This window comes from Anolis sagrei, chromosome Y, assembly GCF_037176765.1.
Source record: "Anolis sagrei isolate rAnoSag1 chromosome Y, rAnoSag1.mat, whole genome shotgun sequence".
Classification (NCBI taxonomy): Eukaryota; Metazoa; Chordata; class Lepidosauria; order Squamata; family Dactyloidae; genus Anolis; species Anolis sagrei.
This window is the reverse complement of record NC_090035.1, coordinates 36,763,598-36,788,759: the sequence shown is the minus strand read 5'-3', so window position 1 is coordinate 36,788,759 and position 25,162 is coordinate 36,763,598. Positions and strand designations below refer to the sequence as shown.

Genomic DNA, 25,162 nt, shown 5'->3' with positions numbered 1-25,162 from the left:
ACTATCTTCAACCCAGAGGGACCGCCATCCTGGGTACACCAGCTTACCTTGTCAGGAGACCGATTACAAGTAGTTAAATTTCGTCTTCTCCTATCTCTAGGCCGAATTTGAGTTGACAAATTTTCACTATCTCTAGGCTGAATTGGTGGTCTCCCTTTCCTGCATCTCCCCCTCCCTGTTATGGTTACTATGGGGACCCCTCGGCTGTCGGAATACCCCTCTTCTACCATATTGCACTTCACTTTCATAGCTTCTTCCCATGGTTCATTCCAGGGTTTTTGCTCTGTTGATTTTCCTTCTTGCCACCCTACTCCCCTCCAACCCTTTCCCACCCCTGCATTGTTATTTTTGTGATATATATTGATTGTTTTAATTGTTATAACCGTTTAATTGCTGTTTTTATGTGTTTTTGTATTACTGTGTAGGCATCAAATTGTGCCTGTGTGTAAGCCACCCTGAGTCCCCCTTTGGGGGTTGAGAAGGGCGGGGTAGAAGTACACGAAATAAATAAATAAATAGAGTGGGTCATGGGGGCTCTGTGTGCCAAGTTTGGTATTGATCAGTCATTGGCAAGGGTCTCAGTGGTCTCAGGAAGTTAGAGAAGTTACTGCAAGTTCAAGCATCCATCTCCAAAATCTTGCAAACCGCACCAGGATGTAGGTTTGGTCAAGCGGGTTCTCTGTGTGAATTGTGATCCTGATCCATCATTGTTGGCAGTTTTAATGGTCTCATGGAGTGCAGGTATTGCAAGTCCCATCGTCCATGGTGCATCCTCCTCCAAACTGCACCAGGATGTAGAGTGTGTCATGGAGACTCAGTGTGCCAGGTTTAGTCTTTGTCGGTAAATGGATGAGGGTTGCACTGGTCTCAAGAACTGAGCGAAGGTACTGCAAGTCCCATAATCCATGGTCCATCCCTGGCCAAACCATACCAGGATGTAAAGTGGGTCATGAGAGGTCTATGTGCCAAGTTTGGTGTAGATCAGGCATTGGATGAGGTTCACAGCGGTCTCAGAAAGTGAGTGATAGGACTGCAAGTCCCATCATACATGGTCCATCCTCTTCCAAACTGCAGTAGGATGTACGTTGGGTCTTGTGGGCTCTGTGTGCTAAGTTTGTTCTGCATTTCTAATTTTCTGACACTGCCTCTGGCCTTTTCCTTTCCTCTCTTTGTCATCTCGGAATCTTGGAATTGATGCTGGCCAATCAGAAACCATATGCAAATAGCACCACAGTGGATGGCAATCAGAAAGCTCGTGTTGAAGCTGGCCAATCAGAAACCATATGCACATTTCCTTCTTTTATGTCCCCGCTTCTTTCATTTACCATCTTCGCCACCAGGGACTCCGGTTGAGGTTAGCCAATCAGAAACCACATGCAAATTTCCTTTCTCCTCTCAGCCACTTGAAGACGTTGGAGTTTTCATGCTGTCCAATCAGAGACCATATGCAAATAGCACCACAGTGACAGCCAATCAGAAAGCTGCCTCAAACTCCTACCTATATCCTCCCTCTGTCCTCCCTTGCACACACTCTCTTTTATTATATCATCATCATCATCATCATCATCATCATCATCATCATCATCATTTAATTACTTATTAATCGCCCTCCATCCGAGAATGCTCTAGGTGATTTACAGCTAAATTGTAAAAGATAAAATACATATATACAAAAATTAAAAATTAACAGGGATTGAATGCTCTAGTAAAAAGCCAGGTCTTAAGTGCTTGAGTAAAAGGCCCTAAGTCACGCATGGCTCTCATGTAGGGTGGCAAGGAATTCCATAAGTCAGGGGCAGGAATAGAAAAAGCCCTGTGTCTGGTCCTTTCCAAGTGAACTTCTCTAGGACCCGGTATATAGAGTAAATCGCGTTGGGCTGGTCGTTGCAACCTCCGATGATGGGAGAAGGAGAGGCGGTCCCTAAGGTACAATGGACACTGGCTGTAAAGAATTTTAAAGGTCAGAACTAACATCTTATACAGGCCACAGTACTCAGTTGGAAGCCAATGTAAATGTTGCAGCACTGGTGTTATATGGCATTTCATGGGCATTCTTGTGAGTAACCTGGCTGCCTTGTTCTGAACGATACAAAGCATTCAGGTCATAGACATCGGAAGGCCAACATACAGGGCATTGCAATAGTCCAGCCTAGACATGACCGTGGCATTGATGACAGTTGCAGGAGCCTCGTCAGATAGGTAGGGTGCCAGTTGCCTCGCTTGTTGTAGATGGAAAAAAGCCTGTTTGTTGGCAGCAACGACCTGAGCTTCCATTATCAGCTGCGAATCCAGGATGACACCTAAGCTCTTAACAGTGGTTGATGAAGATAGGGTGGCCACATGGAAGGTGGGCAATGGAGGAGTCAGACCTGCCGGGTGCCCATGCCAGAGAATCTCAGTCTTTGGCGGGTTCACCTTCAGTCTGCTAGCACGTAGCCAGTTCGACAGAGCTTCCAGACATAAGGTGAAATTATATACCAGCTGCCCGGGTTATTTGAGAAAGGAATTGGATCTCAAGGTTGGTCTTTATCAGTTATTTATATGGCTCGCAGTGGTCTCAGGAAGTTAGTGAAGGTACTGTGAGTCCAATCATCTGTGCTCCATCCTCCTCCAAACTGCACCAGGATGGAGAGAGGGTCATGGGGGCTCTGTGTGCCATGTTTGGTCTTGATCGGTGATTAGATGAGGGTTGCAGCAGACTTGGGAAGTGAGTTCAGGTACTTGAAGTTCCCTTCATCCATAGTCTATTCTCCCCCAAACCTCACCAGAATGTTGAGTTGTCCATGGGGGCTCTCTGTGCCGAGTTTAGTGTTTATTGGTATTTGGATGAGTGTCGCTGTGGTTTCAAGAAGTGAGTAAAGGTACTGCAAGTCCCATCATCCATGGTCTGTCCTCCTCAAAAGTGCACCAGAATGTAGAGTGGGTCATGGAGACTCTGTGTGCCAAGTTTGGTCTTGATCAGTCATTGGCGAGGGTCTCGGTGGTCTCAGGAAGTGAGTGAAGTGACTGCAAGTCCCATCATCCATTGTCAAATTCTTCCAAACCGCACCAGGATGTAGAGTGGGTCATGCGGGCTCTCTGTGTAAATTGTGGTCCTGATCCATCATAGTTGGCAGTTGTAATGGTCTCAGGAAGGGAGTGCAGGTATTGCAAGTCCCATCATCCATGGTGCATCCTCCTCCAAACCACACCAGGATGTAGAGTGCATTATGGAGACTCAGTGTGCCAAGTTTGGTCTTTATAGGTAATTGGATGAGGGTTGCAGTGGTCTCAAGAATAGGGCAAAGGTACTGCAAGTCCCATAATCCATGGTCCATCCCCAGCCAAACTATACCCGGATGTAAAGTGGGTCATGAGAGGTCTATGTGCCAAGTTTGGTCTTGATCAGTCATTGCATGAGGTTAACAGTGGTCTCAGAATGTGAGTGATGGTACTGCAAGTCCCATCATCCATGGTTCATCCTCCTCCAAACTGCAGTAGGATGTAGAGTGGGTCATGGGGGCTTTGTGTGCCAACTTTGGTCTGTATTGGTGATTTTCTGACAGAGCCCCAGGCCTTTTCCTTTCCTCTCTGTGTCATCTCAGAATATTGGAATTGAGGCTGGCCAATCAGAGACCATATGCAAATTTCCTTCTGATGTCCCCATTTCTGTCATGAACTCTTTTCTCCACCAGGGGCTCCTATTGAAGCTGGCCAATCAGAGACCATATGCAAATAGCACCAAAGCGGAAGCCAATCAGAACGCTGGCACATACTCCTCCCGCCACACTTTTATCCTCTGCATACAAACTTTGACTTTTATTATATACATAGATATAGATATAGAGATACATAGATATAGATATAGCTATAGAAGATATAGATAGACTAGCTTGGAGACCCGGTGCTGTCCAGGTTATTTGAGAAAGGAATTGTGTATCAAGGTTGGTCTTTATCAGTTATTTATATGGCTCGCAGTGGTCTCGGGAAGTTAATGAAGGTACTGTGAGTCCCAACATCTATGGTCCATCCTCCTCCAAACTGCTCCAGGATGGAGAGTAGGTCATGGGGGCTCTGTGTGCCAAATTTGGTCTTGATTGGTCATTAGATGAGTGTTGCAGAAGTCTTGGGAAGTGAGTGGAGATACTTGAAGTCCCATCATCCATACTCTATTCTCCCCCAAATCTCCTTAGAATATTGAGTTGGCCAAGGGGACTCTCTGTGCCAAGTTTGGTCTTTATTGGTATTTGGATGAGTGTCGCTGTGGTTTCAGGAAATGTGTGAAGGTATGAGGGTTGCAGCGGTCTTGGTAAGTGAGTGAAGGTCCTTCAAGTCCCATCATTCTGGTCCATCCTCCTCAAAACTGCAGCAGGATATAGAGTGGGTCATGGGGCCTCTGTGTGTCAAGTTTGGTCTTTATCGGTCATTGCATGATGTTCGCTGTGGTCTCAGGAAGTGAGTTAAGGTACTGCAAGTTCTATCATCCATGGTCCGTCCTTCTTCAAACTGCACCAAACTGTGTGCCAACTTTGGCCTTTGGTGTGGGTCAAATGGTCACAGGAAGTGAGTGAAGGTACTGCAAATCCCATCATCCATGGTCCATTCCCATTAAAACTACACCAGGATGTAGAGAGGGTCATGAGTGCTCTGTGTGCCAAGTTTGGTCCTGGTCTGTGATTTGTAGGTGCCATGGTGTTCTGTGGGAAGTGAATCGGCTGAAGGTACTGCAAATTGTCCATGGACCTTCCTGCCCTAAACCACCCAGGAATGCTTTCATTTGGGGCAATTTCGTCCTAGATTTTAGGTGTTTGCTCCATCATAGGCAGGCATCCCAGGGTTCCTTTCTCTGGTGTAGAATTTGCATTATCTTGCCCATTGCTTTTCCCTTAACTTTTTCTTACTCTTTTCTGTGGCAAACAGAGAGGAATTAATTAACAATTGAACAGACTGGATGGGTTTGGGGGACTGACTGACTCAACAGGATGGAAGTCGTAGTTCACCCTGTATCAAGGCAGAGCACTATGACCCCCCTCAATAATGGACCTGGACCACATTTGTCATGCAGAACCCCCGTGACATAGTTTGGGGGGAACTGACCTTGGTTTATAGGAGTTGTAGTTCATCTACATCCAAAGAGCACTATGAACCGAACCAACGATGGATCTGGACCAAACTTGTCACAGATAATGGGATTTACAGTAGTTTCACTCACTTCCAGAGACCACTGTGACTTCCACATTACAGACTTGGACCAAACTTCGCACACAGACACCCCCTTGACCCACTTTACATTCTGGTGCTGTTTGGGGGAGGATGGTCCATAATTATGGGATTTGCAGTACCTTCATATGAGGGGGACATACGCCATATTTAGGGGTTTCTGGGGTGCTTCAAACATGTAGGCCACATAAGAACATTGCAAGGGGCCTGGAGTGAATGTGCTGTGCTTGGTATTTGATAAACAGGATGATTGACCAGACAGGCTTCCTCTAGTACAGCTAACTGCTTGACCACAAAGGTACATATTACCCCATAGTTGCTGGGAACTGGCCGACCACAAGATTACAGTTACCCCATGGGCTTCTAGAAACAACAACTGACCACAGGGTACAAAGGTTGCTACATGTTTACTGGTAACCGACCACAGGGTCAACCGCAAGGGGCGTGTTATGTAACTGGAATGTGGTTGCTAAATGCATTGTCAAGGGTATATAAGCCCAACGTTCGTACCAATCGAGACGGGCTGTTTGGTTCCGGCATACTGTGTGTTATGCTGCCTATCTGCCTTCCTATTACACAATATGAATAATCTGTGTCTTGCTCTAACTTGTTTGGACTCCGTTTCGTGATCCAAAGCGGCCCAGCAAGGACCTGAATGGTAAGATTTGGGAACACCGGCGAGTTTCCCTTACACATCCAGGAACTACTGCAACCCCCATGAATTACGGAGCAGGGATGATGGGATTTGCAATATCCTCACTCTCAGAAACAGCTATGACACCCACAAATGATACACCATATTTGGCACACAGACTCCCTATTACACACTTTATGTCCTAGGGGGTTGGGGGAGAATACACCATAACATTTGCAATACCTTCACTCACTTTCACAGACCACTACGACCCCCATGCATGACGGGCCTGGACCAAAATTGGGACACAAAACTCCCATCACCAACAGAACATGGTGGAGGGTTTTGGGAACTGACCCACCTGTGTGGGAATTGTAGTTCACCCTGCACCTAGAGCACTGAACCCCACCAGTGACGGATCCAGACCAAACTTTGAACACAGGACCCTGGTGACCAACACATCATACTGCAAGAATTTGGCGGGGGGGGGGGGGGTAGATCTGGAGCACATGTGATACATGGAATCCTGATGCCCAACATACTGGAGGGGTTTGTAGGGGGAGGGGATGACCCACTCGTGTGGCAGTTGTAGTTTACCCTGCATCCAGAGCACTCTGAATCCCATCAATAATGGATCTGGACCAAAATTGGCACACAGACCCAATATGTCCAAGTGTAAATATTTATTTATTTATTTATTTATTTATTTGCTTTATTTTTATACCGCATTTTTCAGCCTAATTCGGCGATTCAATGTGGTTTACAATACAATTTATATAACAATAACAATTAGTTAAAACACAACATACACGACAGACAATACAAAGCAACACAACATAGTCATCAACGCCTCAGTAAAAATCAGATTCCGTTCTCATAATCCTTCTACCGTTCCTTTGTTCATTTATACCGTCTTCATGAGTTCAGTAGCATTGTTAGCCGAACGCTTGTTCATAGAGCCACGTCTTGACCTTCCTCCGGAACGCCAGCAACGAAGGGGCCTGCCTGATGTCTACGGGTAGGGCATTCCATAGCTGAGGGGCCACCACCGAGAAGGCCCTGTCCCTCGTCCCCACCAGCCGTGCCTGTGACGCAGGCGGGACTGAGAGCAGGGCCTCCCCGGACGATCTTAACGTCCTCGTCGGTTCATAGGTGGATATGCGTTCGGAGAGGTAAGTGGGGCCGGAACCGTTTAGGGCTTTATAGGCTAAAGCCAGCACCTTGAATTGTGCTCGGTAGCAAATTGGCAGCCAGTGGAGCTGGCTCAGCAGCGGAGTGGTGTGCTCCCTGAGTGCCGCTCCTGTTAGCAACCTGGCTGCCGAACGCTGGACCATCTGAAGCTTCCGGGCAGTCTTCAAGGGCAACCCCACGTAGAGCACGTTGCAGTAATCTATGCAGGATGTAACCAGAGCGTGGACTACTGTGGCCAAGTCAGACTTCCCAAGATACGGGCGCAGCTGGCACACAAGTTTTAATTGTGCAAATGCTCCCCTGGAAACCGCCGAAACCGCCGAAACGCAGAGTTTGGGGGTGATTGCCCTTGGAATCAGGGAGTTTTAGTTAACCTGCATCCAGATAAACTGTGACCCCTACCAACAATGCACCAGGACCAAACTTGCCACAGAGAAGCCCCATGACCAACTGAACATACAGCAGGGGTTTCTGGGAATTTTGAGAATTGTAATTCACCTGCATCCAGAGAGAACTGATCTCTGCCGACATCGGATCTGGACCAAAAACATAGACCCAACATAGCCAACTATTAATACTGACGGGGTTTCAGGATGCTTGTCCTGGGAATTATAGTTGACACACATCCTTATGCAATTTCGAATGGGAGCATTCATACAAAACAAAAGCAAAGATTGGCTCCCCCCCTCCCCAATAAATAGTGTTACGCATTATCAAACGGATATTACAAAACTTCACAAAACAAACAATGCCCTTTTCAAATAACCCTGGCACTGCCAGGTCCCCAAGCTAGTGATAAAATAAAATACAGTAAAGGATGGAGAATAAAATGAGCGAACTATCCCCAAACCTTCCAGCCAAGCCCTCAATGAGGTAGGAAAGGGTTAACCTTCCCAGCTGCTTCCTGTTGAGGATCAAAGGGGAGACCTATTCTTATGGATCAAACTCCATTGAGCTTCCCACTCCTCTCCTTCCTCTTCCCAATCCAGTAGCATCCTTTGTTCCTTTGCAAAGGCTGAGAAAAAAGATTCCATGCAATGTGGTCTTGGCTTTTCTGCATGGCTTTGGTGGAAGGCCTGGCCTTGCTGGCCTTGGCTTTGCAGAGCTAGGGAGGGTCCTTCTTCTTCTTCAAGGCTTTAAGTCTCAACGCCCGGTCTAGACCTAGGCCTCCAAGCAACAGGGTGTATTCGGTGCCTCCTTTGCTCTGGAAGATCTTCAAAGGAAAAGCAGAGAAAAGGAGTTCAAAGCCCCCGGAAACATTGTCCGCCTCTTTGCTGATCAAGGTATATAGGTATATATCCCATTGGATTAATTAATTATACCTTTTTTCAGAATATTTTAGAACTTATTATTTTAGCCATTTTATTGTAATATTTTATTGTTTGAGAATATTTAAAAATATTAGTATAGCCATTATAATATGTAAATAATAAGTATATTTTTTGGGAATACTTTTTAGTCGTCCCCCCCCCCCCCCAAGAATATTTTAAAAACATTATTTTAGCCATTTTATTGCAATGTGCTTATAATAGTTCATTTTTAAGGATATTTTTTAAAATATTAGTACAGACTTTATAATATCTAAACAATAACCTATTTTATTTTGGGCTACTCTTTTCAGAATATTTTAAAAACTTATTATTTTATCAATTTCTCTGTAATATGTAAATATTTTTATTATTTTTCATAAAATTATAAAGAGTACTATAGCCTTTATAATATGTAAATAATACTTTTCAGAATATTTTAAAAAACTATTTTAGCCACTTTTATTGTAATAGTTTATTTTATTTTTAAGAATATTTTAAATATTTGTATAGCCACTATAATATGTAAATTATTTTATTTTTTAGAATATTTAAAAAATAATTTTATTTTTCAGAATAAAAGATTATTTTAGTTATTTTATAATAATGTTAATAATAGTTTAGTTATTTTTGCAGAATATTTTTTAAATATTAGTATAGCCATTATATGTTTTTAGTTTATTTATTTTAGAATATTTAAAAATTATATCATCACCTTCTTCCAAGGCGGGCCCAGCAGGATCTTGTCTTCGTCCTCCACCAGGTCGCAGAGGTTCTAGTTGATTTATTCTTTGTTCATTTTGGCATTGAATGTTTGCCACTCTTTTGTTGTAAACCGCCCTGAATTCCTTTGGGGAGATAGAGTGGTATATAAAAAAACTATTATTATTATTATTATTATTATTATTATTATTAAAATATTTTAGCCATTTTATTATTATATGTAAATAAATTTTTTGTTTATTTTAGAATATTTTTAAAACTTATTTTAACCAATTTATTATAATAGTTTAATTTTATTCATATTTTAATTCTATTTTTTCATAATATATTTGTAACTTTATAGCTATTATATGTTAATAATAGTATTTAATTTTTTTTGGAAAAAATTAAATTTTTTATTATAGCCATTATTTGTTTATTTGTTTATTTATTTATTTGACTTGTATACGGCTACTCCCAATTTGATTCGGAGTGGTTTACAGCCAGGGGCGGCTCATCCATTACGCGAAGTAAGCGGTCGCAGAACACTTCTTTTTGCCAGGGGTGCAGAGGCGCCTCTGTAAATGCTCCTCGACCACCACTTGAGGAGCGCCCCCTCAGCTCACAACAGCCCTAGCAGTCCGGGGGGAGCCTCGGCTTTCTTGCCTTGCTGCCGGGCGATCCCAAAGGGGTTGGGCCCTTGAGCCTCACCTAGCCCCTCTTGTTCCTTTTTCCTGACTTTCCCTTCAGCCATAGGGACCAAGAGAGAGAGAGAGAGAGAGAGAGCCCCTCCGGCTGGAGGTATCTCACACCTCCGCTCCCTCCTTTGTTTTTGCGCCTACCTTTCAGGAAAGGTGGGCATCTCCACCTCTCTCTCTCTCTTGGTCCCAATGGCTGAGGACAAAGTCAGGAGAAGGGGTGACTTTTGATGCACACGCTGGGGTCTTCAGGCATGCCTCCGGACCCAAAACGGGCCGGGCAAGGGAGTAAGTGCGGCAAGTGTTGTTACTGGGATGTATAGTTCACCTACAATCAAAGAGCATTCTGAACTCCACCAATGATGGAATTGAACCAAATATGGCACACAGAAAGAACTCCCACGACGAACAGAAAATATATATCAATGATTTTTTTTAGGGGGGGGGGGCAAAATACTGTTTGTTTACCTTTGAAAATTACCTAGAACCGCCTCTGTTTACAGCAGTAGATTAAAACAATACAATTAACTTTAAAATACAATAAAAACAAGTACAGACATAGTCCCGATGTTATTCACCCATCGAAAACTTGTCAGAAGAGAAAGGTTTTACAGGCTTTCCGAAAAGCAAGTAGGTCTCGGGTAAATCAGGTTTCAACTGGCAAGGCATTCCATAAATAAGGGGCTACAATCGAGAAGGCTGTCTAGTAGAGGACAGATGATAAGTCCGAATGTTGGGAACTTCAAGCAAATTTTGGTCTTCGGACCGAAGTAATCTCTGGGGTTGGTAGGGGGATAAGCGGGCCCTCAGGTACGCAAATAATTGTATGTATATGCAAATAATTGTATTCATTTCAAATCTCCTCTCAGCCTTCTCTTCTTCAGGCTAAACATGCCCAGTTCCCTAAGCCGCTCCTCATAGGGCTTGTTCTCCAGACCCTCGATCATTTTAGTCGCTCTCCTCTGGACACATTCCAGCTTGTCAATAAAAATACATCCTGCATATCAGATATTTACATTACAATTAATAACAGTAGCAAAATAAGACATGTGCAGTGTGCATAGAATTTGGTCATTGTTTTTTTTAAAAAAACAAAAAAAAACTATAGTCCGGCCCTCCAACAGTCTGGGGGGACAGTAATCCGGCCCCCCGTTTAAAATGTTTGGGGATCCCTGAACTAGAGTCTCAGAGAATGTGGGGTGATTTCTTCTCTCTGCCTCTTCTTAGGAGCCTAAGGCCAGTGTGAGGACGCTGATCCTAGGCTCATGATGGCAAACATCTCCAAGCTTGCATTAATCATACAGTCAGCCAGATTTATATATAAATAAAATGTGGTTTATTGTCAACGTTCTTCCTGTAGAACACTTTAGAAGGAAATCAATTTCACTGGGATATTTGTTTATATAGTTTTCTGGTAAACATACATGTCATCTACTCCTTCCTTTAATGCTTTAGTTTTGCAACAAAAATGTTGCACACATTCCCAAACAATGTGTTTATATTATGGCCACCAGTATTTATGCATATTAATAAGTTAACCCACCCTCACGCTGGCATTTTTAGAGACTTGCATAATCCATGGAATATATCAGTCTCCATGCAAGTCTCTAAAAATCATGATTCGCAGATGCTCTACAGCAGGGATTCTAAAAAGCTTTCCACTCGCGACCCCTTTCCACCCAAGACATTTTTACGTGACTCTGTGTGTATACAATAATATATAAAATTGAAATAAAAACAAAATATTAACTGAAAATAAATCAGCATTTGCAAGGCTTACTAAACAAGCTGGTTTTTCTTTTTTTGGGATACAACTGAAACGTTTTTTAACAGTCCACTGCATGTTCAATGTATTGTCAAAGGCTTTCATAGCCTGAATCACTGGGTTGTTGTAGGTTTTTACGGACTATATGGCCATGGTCTAGAGGTTGGAGATCGGTCTGAAATTGTTCAGCACCGTGGAGTCAAGGGAAACCTTTTTAAGGAGTGGACAAACCACAGCTTGTTTCAGGTGAGATGAAAAAACCCCCTGCTCCAATGATGCATTAATGATCAACCCAAACCAGTCAACCAACCCCTCCCTGGCCGATTTAATTTGCCAAGATGGGCAAGGGTCCAGAGCCGACGTGGTCGCCCTCACAGCCCCAAGGACCTCCTCCACGGTCTCAGGAGGAACAAGCCTAAAAGAATCCCACAAGATTGGACAAGCAGATGCCTCAATCACCTCCTCTGGCACTGCGATGAAATTGGAGTCGAGCTCAAGGCATATCTGAGCAACTTTGTCTGCAAAATGGTGTGCGAAGTCGCGACATCAAGTTGCCGGGTCGTCAAAAATCTCCTCCACCACAGGTGGCTGAAGGAGTTCCCCAACGACCCGGAACAACTCCGATGATCTATTTGCTGCAGACGCTATACAGGTAGACGTATAGGACTCCTTGACTACCCGTATAGCCAAGGTATATGCCCTAAGAGAGGCTGTAGCCCGTGCTCGGTCAGACATGTCCCGAGAACTCCTCCAAGTGCACTCTAGCCCCCTCCTCGCATGCTTCATCACAGCCAACTCCCCGGTGAACCAGGGAGACGGCTTGTCATGACTCAACGTGATGGGGCGTTCGGGAGCGATCGTATCTATCGCTCTGGTCATTTCCCTGTTATAGAGATCGATCAAGGCATCGACAGGATCGCCAGGCTCCATGGCAGGAAAAACCCCAAGATTCCTCAGGAATCCCTCTGGATCCATCAGTCTCCTGGGGCGGACCATCTTAATTTGTCCTCCAGCCCTGCGGAGGTTTAGGGTCGCAGAGAGTCTAAAACTGACCAGATCAAACTGATCAAACCATGACACAGGAAGGATGTTTTGTTCTTCCACTCTGATCATTCCACTGTCTGCCACAAAAACTAGGTCGAGTGTGTGTCCAGCCTGATGGGTAGGGCCAGATATAATTTGTGATAGCCCCATGGTCGTCATGGCGCCCATGAAATCCTGAGCTGCACCAGTCAAGGGGGTCTCAGCATGAATGTTAAAGACTCTCAGCACAACCAGGCGCTGGGAGACCAAGGCCGAATTGGAGACCACCTCTGCTAGCTCAGTCAGGGAAACTACTGGGTCGCAGGGTGGGCGGTACACCAGTAGAAACCCCATGCTATCACGGTTCCCCACCCTCAGGTGGACACACTCAAACCCAGATGCTTGCGGAACAGAGCATCTGACCACGGCGATGGATTGCCGATAGACAACTGCGACCCCTCCTCCCCCCCCCCCCCCCCAGCCTGGCTTGCTGATGCACTTTGAAGCTCGGTGGGCACAGCTGAGTAAGATTTACTTCCCCCAGCTCGTCCAACCAGACGAGTAATGCAAGCCAGATCCGCCCCCCCCCCCCCCATCCAGGATCAAGTCCTGAATAGCAGCGGTCTTACCATTGATGGATCTGGTGTTAATCAGCAAGACCTTAAGGCTGAGGGGACTGCCATGTGGCCTACCAATTCCTACCTTCTCCAGGGTCGCAAATACTCTGTTGCACTTCTCCCTGGGGCATCGGTGACCCGCAAATCTCCTCCCTCACATGACCTGAATGGTGCCCCCCTCCTCCGGTCCCCCCTCCCGCCCTACATGGTTGGAATCTGTGGCTAGTCAACTTTCAGAAGAAGTAAGGCTGGAGTATAGTCTCCCTTGGGCTTCGGGCAGGGATGTTTCCAATGTTAAACTAGAAAGACAGCCATCGAGGGAGCTGAGTGGACTAAACAGGGGAAGTGTTCTTGGGCGGGAAAGTGTGGCTGATTGTGTGGGGACAACTAGAACAGATGGGGTTTCAAATTGATACAAACCAGGATGGGGGCCCTAACCGGGGAGCTATCTGTGGATTTTTCACAGGGACCTGATGGAACAAGGCGAGAAGGTACCACTGTGTCGAATAGGGGGTGAATATGAGGGTCCACAGCTACCCTTCTGATGGTAATGCCCCATTTCTTTAGGCAAGATAGCATTGCCAGTAGCTCACCAAGCCATAAATTGTCTTCCGGTGTAATTAAAAGACAAGTGGAGCGGTCAAGTGACTGGTAGTTCCTCCGCAGCCAAGTTATGGCTTTCAACCTTATTTCCCATGGTCTTTTCAATAGGATTTGGGCCAAGGAATCACAAGCCGCCCTCCTAGAGGTCCATCTGCCTCTATTGATCATAAGGTCAGCAATGTGCACCGCAAAATTGTCTGTCATTAGGAGATGTCGGTCCTGAGTAGAAACTGCGGTTGGTTGAGCCCTAGGTTCTGATGTTAGATTAGCAGTTGTCCCCTGGATGTCCATAGAAGTCCTCCGCCAGTCCAAGATGTTATCATTTCCATACATACCCGACAACCCTCCCCTACCCTCAGTAATCTCATTATCCATCCCTCCTTCCAACCCAAGATCCGATTAGCCTTTCTCTCCATTTAAACACAAGTCCTTGGCCAAGTCTGCACATAAGGAGTTTTCTGCCCTTGGGAGATCAGATTGCACGGAAGTTCTAGTAATATGGGAAAGTCCTCTAAAGATCTGATCACTGGTCGGATCACTGCGCCCTGAGAGTCCGGTTGGAGCATGTCTACCCACGCTGCAAGGGCGCCGAGCCAATTTGGGCTCTCCCAAGGAGACTTATGGAACCCAGTAGGTTCCGGAATGCTCTGAGGGATCTGGAGCCTGCCAATGACTCGATCGATGTGCAGGTGGACACATGGAACATCAGGCTATCCAATGCACTCGACGAGATCGCCCCTAGACGCCCTCTCAGACTCCGCCAAAATCGGTCTCCTTGGTTCACCGAGGAACTTCGACTGATGAAGTGGGAAAAGAGACAGCTGGAGGGCGTGTGGCGAGAACTCCGTGACGGAGCATTGAGATCAGCTTATGAGGCATTCAGGGAATCCTATGAGCATGCTATCACTGAGGCAAAGTGAGTATATTATGCTTCTTTGATAGCGTCTGCTAGCTCACGCCCAACAAAATTGTTCAAAATAATTCGATCTCTAATGACGGTTCCTACTGTCCCAAAAAGTGGTGATCAGCCCCTCCAGCCGAGGTTTTTCAGAGCTATTTTGCAGACAAGATCTCGCTACTTCGCCGGGACCTCCCCGCCACAATTGATACAGTGAGAGAACTTGAGACCCCGTGGCCACTTGCTGGGCCCATCCTCAACCGGTTCATCCCGCTGGATGCAGGGGCTGTCGATAGGCTCATAGCTGCAGCTAGACCGACCACTTGCTCCCTCGATCCGTGTCCCTCTTGGTTGGTGAAATCCTGCTTGGAGGAATTACGTGACCCTCTGTAGAAGATCATAAACAGCTCCCTTGAGCAAGGAGTCTTTCCAGAGGGTTTAAAAGAGGCGGTGGTCTCTCCTTTGCTGAAGAAACCAGATTTAGATCCCTCGGTTCCCTCCAGTTACCTCCCAGTTTCAAATCTCTCATTCCTGGGCAAGGTCATTGAGAGGGCAGCAGCGGAGCAGTTGCAGCAATTCGTAGATGACACAGCCGGACTAGATTCCTTCCAATCTGGCTTCCGTGCGGGGCACGGGACAGAGACTGTGCTGGTCTCCATCACGGATCACCTTCGAAGCCAGCTTGACCAGGGCGGGTCAGCGCTGCTTGTGCTATTGGATCTCACAGCAGCATTTGACACAGTCGACCACAATCTCTTGACCCACCACCTTGCTGTTGCTGGAATCAGGGGGACAGCTTTAAACTGGCTGTCCTCCTTTCTTCACAACTGTGGACAGCGGGTGGAGAGGGGAGGCCTGGTCTCTGAGAGGTCCCCTCTATCTTGTGGGGTTCCTCAGGGGACCATTCTCTCCCCTCTGTTGTTTAACATCTATATGCAACCACTTGCTCAGCTGGTTCGAGGTTTTGGGCTTGAGTGTTATCAGTATGCCGATGACACTCAGCTGGTGATGAAGATGGAAGGCCGACCGGACTCTGTACCTGATTGCTTCCATCAGTGCCTCGAGGCCGTTACTGGATGGCTGCGTGCCAGCAGGTTGAGGGTGAATCCAGCAAAGACGGAGATCCTATGGCTGGGTGGACCGGGCAGTGGGGACATCCAGCTGCCTACCCTGGATGGCGAGGCACTATGCCCGTCATCATTAGTAAAGAGTCTGGGAGTCCTTTTGGACCCTCTGCTGACAATGGAGGCCCAGGTCTCTGCTGTGAGCAGAACCGCCTTCTTTCACCTAGACGGCTGGCCCCCTACCTGTCCAGGGATGACCTAGCTACGGTGATCCAGGCCACGGTCATCTCAAGACTGGACTACTGTAACGCCCTCTACATTGGCCTCCCTCTGTCGGTGATTCGGAAGCTCAAGTTGATACAAAATGCAGCTGCTCGGCTTCTTGCGGGAATTCTGATGAGATGCCACATAACACCAATCTTACTACAGCTGCATTGGTTACCAGTTGAGCACCGGATCACTTTCAAAGTGATGGTACTCACCTTTAAGGCCTTGCATGGTCTGGGGCCAATGTATCTGAGGGATCGTCTCACCCCCTACCAACCCCAGAGATCCCTCCGTTTTGAGGACCAAGATCTATTGGAGGTCCTCAGTGTCAAGACCTTGCGTCTAGCGGCAACCAGGCGCAGAGCCTTCACAGCAGTGGCGCCATCAGTCTGGAATGCTCTGCCACCTGAGGTTCGTGCCCTGCGGGACTTACCAGCTTTCCGCAGGGCGTGTAAGACATACCTGTTCCGACAGGCTTTTAATGTTTGATACTGTTGTTTTTAAATTGTTTTAAATTGCTTTTAAACTTTGTTAGATTTTAGCTATTCTTGTAAGCCGCTCCGAGCCCCAGGGGAGTAGCGGCATATAAGTTTAAATAAATAAATAAATAAATAAATAAATAAATATGATCCATTTTATCGGTCAAAATCTTAAGTTGAAGCAACAAAAGATTAAACAATTCTCCCAGGAGGTCGTAAAAGTGCGATAGGTCATTCTTCACACGAGACTCTGTTTCAGCCATTCCTATGTCTATCACAAGTACCACTTAAACTACTAAGCCTACTCCACCTTACCAACCCTCACTCAATGACAACTTGCATCACAATCAATCACTCCTCCAGACATATCACAACATCTCACACTCTCCTCATTCTTTCTCAATTTCCCTCACCGATTCACACTAACCTTCACACTCTCTCATCTACCTACACATCCATATACCATCCACACCTTCCTATGTCTTCGCTTTCCTATAACAGTCAGTCTCATGTGCTCTCCTAGGTTCACTTCAAACGGATCGCCTATCTAGCTCTGTCCTATGCTAACAATCTCCTATGTATAATCCTATTCCTTCTCTCGCCCTCCTGTCACAACCAACACAGAACAACATAGTTTATAGATATCACTTACTGTACCTTTTAATGTTATATTCTCTTCTTTGGTCTCCCTTTGAGTTATCATCTTTTCTATTTCGTATATTCCCTACCTCCATTATACTTTTTCCTTATATCACTTGACCATTTACCCAATTGTAGATACTTGTACCAATCTAAGTCTCTTAATTCCTCTTTTATCTTTTCCATATTTACCATTTTCAGATCCCAGTCTTTTACTTTCATTAAACCTCTTCCATTAAGTTCTACTTCAAGTTCTTTTTTCAAATTTCCTGGGAAGTTTTCTTTCATTAAAACTGGGATGATAGGAGAAATACCTGGCATTAGGGTTTTTAAAAAATATTTTTAAAATGGGATTGTTTAAATTGTTATACCATTTCTTTTTACCCTTTCCTCTATTACCCCTATAAAAATGTATTCTAATTTCAGTTCTAATTTTTTATCATCTTCTTCCAGCCACTACAAGCTCTTTTGTTTTGCTAAACTTTCTACTATAGATCTTATTTGATTTGAATGATAATATAACTTGAGGTTTGGTAGTCCAAGACCTCCCTTTTTCTGTGATTTATACCATAAACATTTATTTATTCTAGCTTTTCCCTCCATGACAATACAGATTTAACATGTTTTGCCAGATTTTTATTTATTGATCTGAAATTTCTACAGGTAGCATTCGAAATAGAAAATTTACTTTGGGTAATATCTTCATTTTAACTAATGCTATCCTACCGAACCATGATAATTTGAGCTTATTGTATTTCAGTAATTTCTTATCAATTTCCTTTCTTAATTTGGTTAAATTATTTATTTCTAATTTTTTTAAATCTTTAGTTACATTTATTCCTAAATATTTAATTGTTTCTTTAATTTTAGTTTTGATTTTCCCCTCCTGTTTTATATTTTTTATCTCTTCTTCTTGATAATTAAATATCATCATTTCTTATTTGTTCCAATTAATTTGTAACCCTGACATTAATCCAAATTCTGTTAAATGAGCCTCGAGTTTCTCCCATTGTTTTATTGGAAGTTCCATTGATAAACAAATTTATTTTATATTTCTGTTTTATTCTTATTCTTTTTATACTACTGTCATCTCTTATTACATAAGCTAATAGTTCCATTACAATTGCAAATACAATTGGGGAAAGAGGACATCCCTGCTGTGTTATATCTATTCTCTCTGTTAAGCCATCATTCACCACTACTTGGGCATAATTTTTTGAATATAATTTATCAATTAGATTTCTTAATTTTTCTCCAAATCCAAATTTATCTAATATTAATTTTATTGTCTGACAGGATACACTATCAAATACCTTATAAATATCCAAAGCTAATACTCCTGCCACTATTTTTTTTAATACTATGAATTATGTTTAATACCTGTGACGATGTGTAATTTTTATTCTTATGGTTATGTGTTGTTTAAACAGTAGTTAGTAAATGGTAAGTATGTAGGATTATATTTTGTTAGAGATGGTGGCAGGGTTGGCTTGAGCTGAGTTGCCATAGCAATGGGGGCGGAGCCAACTGTCACTTCATGGCACAGCTGTTTGAAAGTGGCAGTCTGTGACCAAAGAGTTACAGGAGAGGTAATTGATCCTGTGGTGTGTGGAAAACCATCAGGAATACTATAGTTAGAGAACTATAGGGAAGACTGGTTCTTTAATATTAAGAATCAGGGTTTGGCTGGGAGCCAATTCTGTTAAATAAGCCTTTCAGTTTATTTGTTTTATTAGGACAGTTGTCCAGGAAAGATACATCTGCTTACAGAAACCTCTTAAAGTTTGTACCTAAAGTTACTCATGAAACTTTACTAATGTAACCTATCAAAATTTGTGCCTCTAGAGAAGAAACATCGAATCTGTTATACCTTGCTTTTTCCAATAAACTTGTTACTGTTTTCCTCAAGCCTGATACAGTTTCTCCTAAGTCATACAGCCTGCATAAGAAGTAAAGTCAAACCAGGGACAGTAAATGCTACGCTATCAAATAAATAAATACTTCTGTAACTAATAGTCCTTTTATAAACCAGCTCCTAAGTTGATGCTGAGAATTACCGGGCTTCCTCACAAATTTGGTGGCAGTAATTTTACTCTCTTTTACAAATTGGTGGCAGACGACGGGATACATTTAACATCTGATTTAGTGCCTAAGATCGCCTAAAAGAAAATCCTGAGGTAAAAAGTTGAAGCCAAAATGGCGGCTAAGAAGCAAAGCAAATTAACCAAGGAGGTTGAGGTTTATCAAGAAGAGGGGAGCTCAGACTCAGAACAAACTCCTACGTCTGAATTACAGTTCAAATATCAACTAGAGTTAAGGAAATTGGAAACTGAGGCACAGGACAGGGCAAGACAGGCAAAAATGGAAGCTCAAAGGAGACAGGCAGAAATGGAAACCCAAAGGGCACAAATGGAGTTTGAGGAGAGGGAAAAAATCAGACAAGCGGAGGAGAGAGTTAGGCAGGCTGAATTACGGAAAATGGAATTAGAAATTGAAAAACAACGTTTAACTCTCCCTCAGACCCAAATAAATCTACAGGAGAGACAAGAGGAGATCCCTATGGATCATATTTTGAGAAAATTCCCAAGATATAATAAAGAAGATAATGTGGAAAAGTTTTTAATTTCTTTTGAAAGATGCTGTAAGGACTTCAATGTTGCTGAGGAAAAATGGATGGCATATTTAAGGCCACAGATTTGTGGTAAACTCCTGGAGATTTACAGCGACATGACAGAGACAGAACATAGAGATTACTCTAAGTTCAAACAACAAGTCCAACAGAAATTACAGCTGACGCCTGAATTTTATAGCATGAAGTTCAGGACGATCAAAAAAGAAAAATATGAGAGTTATTCTCAATTAGCCTCCAAGCAGGCACAATATTTTGAGAGTTGGATCAGAGGCATTGAGGTAAATGACTTCCAGCAGCTCAAAAACTTAATTGAAAAGGAACAGTTTTATCAACAGGTTCCCCTTGATTATAGATGGCTTATACAGGATAGAAACCCCGAAACTTCAACACAAGCAGCGATCATGGTGGACCAGTTGATTACTTTAAAGGAAGGGTTTAAGAAAGAAGAAGGAGTCAGAAAGGAAGCAAGACAATTCCAACCGCCATTTAAAAACTCCCCTCACAGTCAGCCAGGAACAGGATCTGCAGTAGAAAATAGCACCTGGAGGATGGCAGGTGCCATGCAGCCTAACAGTACTGAGGGAAATAAGGGCTGTTTTCATTGTGGAAAATTAGGACATTTTAAGTCTCAATGTAATCTCCTGAGAAAAGAGAAGTCCACCTTCTTCATTAGAAAAAGAAATACCCCTGAAAAGGAAATGGAACCCAGTGCTAAGAAGGACTGCACTGACGTGGTTCAAAAAGGGGAACATATTGAAAAACAGTGTTTGTTTGTGGTACTAAACACAGTCCCAAATGACTATTTGGAACCCATCAAAATAGATGGAAACCTGTTGCAAGGATGGAGAGACATGGGTTCTGAAGTTTGTGTAATTCATCCAAAGATGGTACCTGAGAGGAACAGTGGAACAGACTGGAGAACAAAACACTTCATGTTTACCCATCTGTCAACCTCTGGGGCAGAAACCTGAGGCAAGCTCTATTATAACTGAGTTAGTTCAAGGGACGAAAGGAGAAAATGAAATTTCTAAAGAACAAAAGGCTGATGACACACTCCAGACCTTGTTTGATACAACTCAAACTGAAAAGACGGAGTTGACCCCAGAGAAACCAAACCGATTTGTAATCAAAAATGAAGTTCTATACAGGGGAGTTTTAGACCACAAGTCTCCAGCTGTTTCTTACACCCAAATTGTGGTACCTTAGAAGTATCGTGGTCACCTCATGCAGATGGCACATGCCAGCCCACAAGGAGGTCACATGGTAATTAGGCACACTACCCAGCGCATTGCAAAAAACTTCTTTTGGCCCGGCATGTACCAACAAATTAAGGACTTTTGTCAATCTTGTGTCACTTGCCAGAGGATCAGTTCCGGCCAAGATAAAACAAAAGCTCAATTGATTTCCCTGCCAATTATCGGCGAACCTTTCTTTAGAGTTTGTATTGACATTGTGAGCCCTCTGCCAAAGCCAAATCGGAGAGGCAGCAGATATGTCTTAACAATGATGGACTATGCCACTTGTTACCCGGAAGCTGTGGCATTGTCAAATATAGAAACTACCACAGTGGCAAATGCTCTACTGTCCATATGGGGAAGGACAGGGTATCTGAAGGAACTGATATCTGATTCGGAGACTCAATTCACCTCGAGACTGATGGAGAAGTTACTGGAGCTATGCGGAATTAAACATTTAACATCCACTACATACCATCCACAAACAAATGGGCTTGTAGAAAATTTTAACAAGACCTTTGTAAGAATGATTAAGGCATACAGTCAACAACATCCAAATGACTGGGATGTAAAACTACAGCAACTTCTTTTTGCCTATAGAGTGATCCCCCAAGAAAGCAATGGATACAGTCCGTTTGAGCTACTATATGGGAGGCATGTACGAGGTCCACCTTATCTGGTGAGAGATTTTTGGGAGGCGTATCTGGAGCGGGAGCCTGTTCCAGTAACCAGATACCTCTTCAGTCCACGTTAGAGACAACAAGGAACATCGCCAAAGACAATATTGCAACAGCCAAGCTGAAGCAGAAGTCCAGATATGATCTGTCATCACGATGCAGAAATTTTAACACAGGAGATGAAGTCCTCTATCTCACTCCGGCAAAGTCCAATAAACTTCAGTTAGACTGGACTGGTCCATAGAAGGTGATCAAGAAACACAGTAGTGTCAACTGGTGCTTGTTAATATGTTGAAACCCTATGTAAATAAGACTGCTAATGTATATATGGTTATAACTGGTGAAGAGACAGGGAAATTTTCTTTCTGGGAAGGAAATAGGAAAGCTTATGGTAATATTGACCAAGTAAAGATTGATGAAGAATTATCCCAGGAACAACGAACCCAGATTAAAAAGTTACTTAAGAAGTATAATCAATTGTTCTCAGATCTTCCAGGAAGGGTAACAGGAGTTCACCATCGAATCCTTACCGGTGACTCTCCCCCTATAGCTTCACCTCCATATAGAGCCATGGGGAAGCTAACCAAATGTATTGAAAGGGAGATAAAAGAAATCCTAGAAATGGGTGTTATCGTTCCATATAATAGCCCATGGGTATCGCCTATTGCAGTGGTTCTCAACCTGGGGGTCGTGACCCCAGGGGGGGTCGTTAGGGCATTATCTGGGGGTCGCCAAGGTGCTTTGGCTGGCCCCGCCACCTCCAAAATGGCTGCCGACTCCCGGAGACAGCCACATGGTACTCCTGGCAGGCTCCTCCTCTTGATCTTCCCACAGAAATGTGGGTAGTCAGGAGGAGGAGCTTTGGAGGCAAAGGAACGGGGGAAGAAGACTCACCCTTTGTTTAGGCCGTAAGGTGAGTAAAACTCTTCATGCTGTCCTCATGCCTAGCCATCTGTCTATGACGGGGGGAGGGAATTCTCTGTGCCATGTTTGAGTGCATTGCATGGCTGCATGAGTTCAGAATGCTTTTGGATGTGAGAGGACTATATATCCCAGCAGTTCCAAAATGCCAAGGTCTATGTACCACAGTTATCTCCAGTATTTTCTGTTCACCATGGGAATTCTCTGTGCCAAGTTTGAGTGCATTGCATGGCTGCATGAGTTCAGAATGCTTCTGGATGGGAGAGGACTATATATCCCAGCAGCTCCAAAATGCCAAGGTCTGTGTACCACAGTCATCTCCAGTATTTTCTATTCACCGTGGGAATTCTCTGTGCCAAGGTTGAGTGCATTGCATGGCTGCATGAGTTCAGAATGCTTTTGGATGGGAGAGGACTATATATCCCAGCAGTTCCAAAATGCCAAGGTCTATGTACCACAGTTATCTCCAGTATTTTCTGTTCATCATGGGAATTCTCTGTGCCAAGTTTGAGTGCATTGCATGGCTGTATGAGTTCAGAATGCTTTTGGATGGGAGACAACTATATATCCTAGCAGTTCCAAAATGCCAAGGTCTGTGCACCACAGTTATCTCCAGTATTTTCTGTTCACCATGGGAATTCTCTGTGCCAAGTTTGACCGCATTGCATGGCTGCATGAGTTCAGAATGCTTTCGGATTGGAGAGGACTATATATCCCAGCAGTTCCAAAATGCCAAGGTCTATGTACCAGAGTTATCTCCTGTATTTTCTGTTCACCATGGGAATTCTCTGTGCCACGTTTGAGTGCATTGCAAGGCTGCATGAGTTCAGAATGCTTTTGGATGGGAGAGGACTATATATCCCAGCAGCTCCAAAATGCCAAGGTCTGTGTACCACAGTCATCTCCAGTATTTTCTATTCACCGTGGGAATTCTCTGTGCCAAGTTTGAGTGCATTGCATGGCTGCATGAGTTCAGAATGCTTTTGGATGGGAGAGGACTATATATCTCAGCAGTATCAAAATGCCAAGGTCTATGTACCACAGTTATCTCCAGTATTTTCTGTTCACCATGGGAATTCTCTGTGCCAAGTTTGAGTGCATTGCATGGCTGCATGAGTTCAGAATGCTTTCGGATGGTAGAGGACTAATATCCCAGCAGTTCCGAAATGCCAAGGTCTATGTATTACAGTTATTTCCAGTATTTTCTGTTCACCATGGGAATTCTCTGTGCCAAGGTTGAGTGCATTGCATGGCTGCATGAATTCGGAATGCTTTTGGATGGGAGAGGACTATATATCCCAGCAGTTCCAAAATGCCAAGGTCTATGTACCACAGTTATCTCCTGTATTTTCTGTTCACCTTGGGAATTCTCTGTGCCAAGTTGGAGTGCATTGCATGGCTGCATGAGTTCAGAATGCTTTTGGATGGGAGAGGACTATATATCCCAGCAGTTCCAAAATGCCAAGGTCTATGTATCACAGTTATCTCCAGTATTTTCTGTTCACCATGGGAATTCTCTGTGCCAAGTTTGAGTGCATTGCAAGGCTGCATGAGTTAAGAATGCTTCTGGATGGGAGAGGACTATATATCCCAGCAGCTCTAAAATGCCAAGGACTGTGTACCACAGTCATCTCCAGTATTTTCTATTCACCGTGGGAATTCTCTGTGCCAAGTTTGAGTGCATTGCTTGGCTGCATGAGTTCAGAATGCTTTTGGATGGGAGAGGACTATATATCCCAGCAGCTCCAAAATGCCAAGGTCTATGTACCACAGTTATCTCCAGTATTTTCTGTTCACCATGGGAATTCTCTGTGCCAAGTTTGAGTGCATTGCATGGCTGCATGAGTTCAGAATGCTTTCGGATGGGAGAGGACTAATATCCCAGCAGTTCCAAAATGCCAAGGTCTATGTACCACAGTTATCTCCAGTATTTTCTGTTCACCATGGGAATTCTCTGTGCCAAGTTTGACCGCATTGCATGGCTGCATGAGTTCAGAATGCTTTCGGATTGGAGAGGACTATATATCCCAGCAGTTCCAAAATGCCAAGGTCTATGTACCACAGTTATCTCCTGTATTTTCTGTTCACCATGGGAATTCTCTGTGCCACGTTTGAGTGCATTGCAAGGCTGCATGAGTTCAGAATGCTTTTGGATGGGAGAGGACTATATATCCCAGCAGCTCCAAAATGCCAAGGTCTGTGTACCACAGTCATCTCCAGTATTTTCTATTCACCGTGGGAATTCTCTGTGCCAAGTTTGAGTGCATTGCATGGCTGCATGAGTTCAGAATGCTTTTGGATGGGAGAGGACTATATATCTCAGCAGTATCAAAATGCCAAGGTCTATGTACCACAGTTATCTCCAGTATTTTCTGTTCACCATGGGAATTCTCTGTGCCAAGTTTGAGTGCATTGCATGGCTGCATGAGTTCAGAATGCTTTCGGATGGTAGAGGACTAATATCCCAGCAGTTCCGAAATGCCAAGGTCTATGTATTACAGTTATTTCCAGTATTTTCTGTTCACCATGGGAATTCTCTGTGCCAAGGTTGAGTGCATTGCATGGCTGCATGAATTCGGAATGCTTTTGGATGGGAGAGGACTATATATCC

General features: G+C 44.1%; 1 protein-coding gene across 3 annotated transcripts in view; it reads right to left on the bottom strand.

Moving 5' to 3' along the window:
• LOC137095328 (regulator of nonsense transcripts 1-like) overlaps positions 1 to 25,162 on the bottom strand; it is a 479,058-nt gene that overhangs the window by 44,510 nt on the left and 409,386 nt on the right. The window contains exon 25 of one of the 3 annotated variants that reach the window (XM_067461831.1): positions 3,182 to 8,237. The exons of 1 other annotated variant lie outside the window; for it this stretch is intronic. The gene's annotated coding sequence lies outside the window, so the exon portion shown is untranslated. Of the gene's footprint in view, positions 1 to 3,181; positions 8,238 to 10,147; positions 10,729 to 25,162 lie in introns of those variants that run through there. One more of the 3 variants, XM_067461832.1, reaches the window with a different exon arrangement.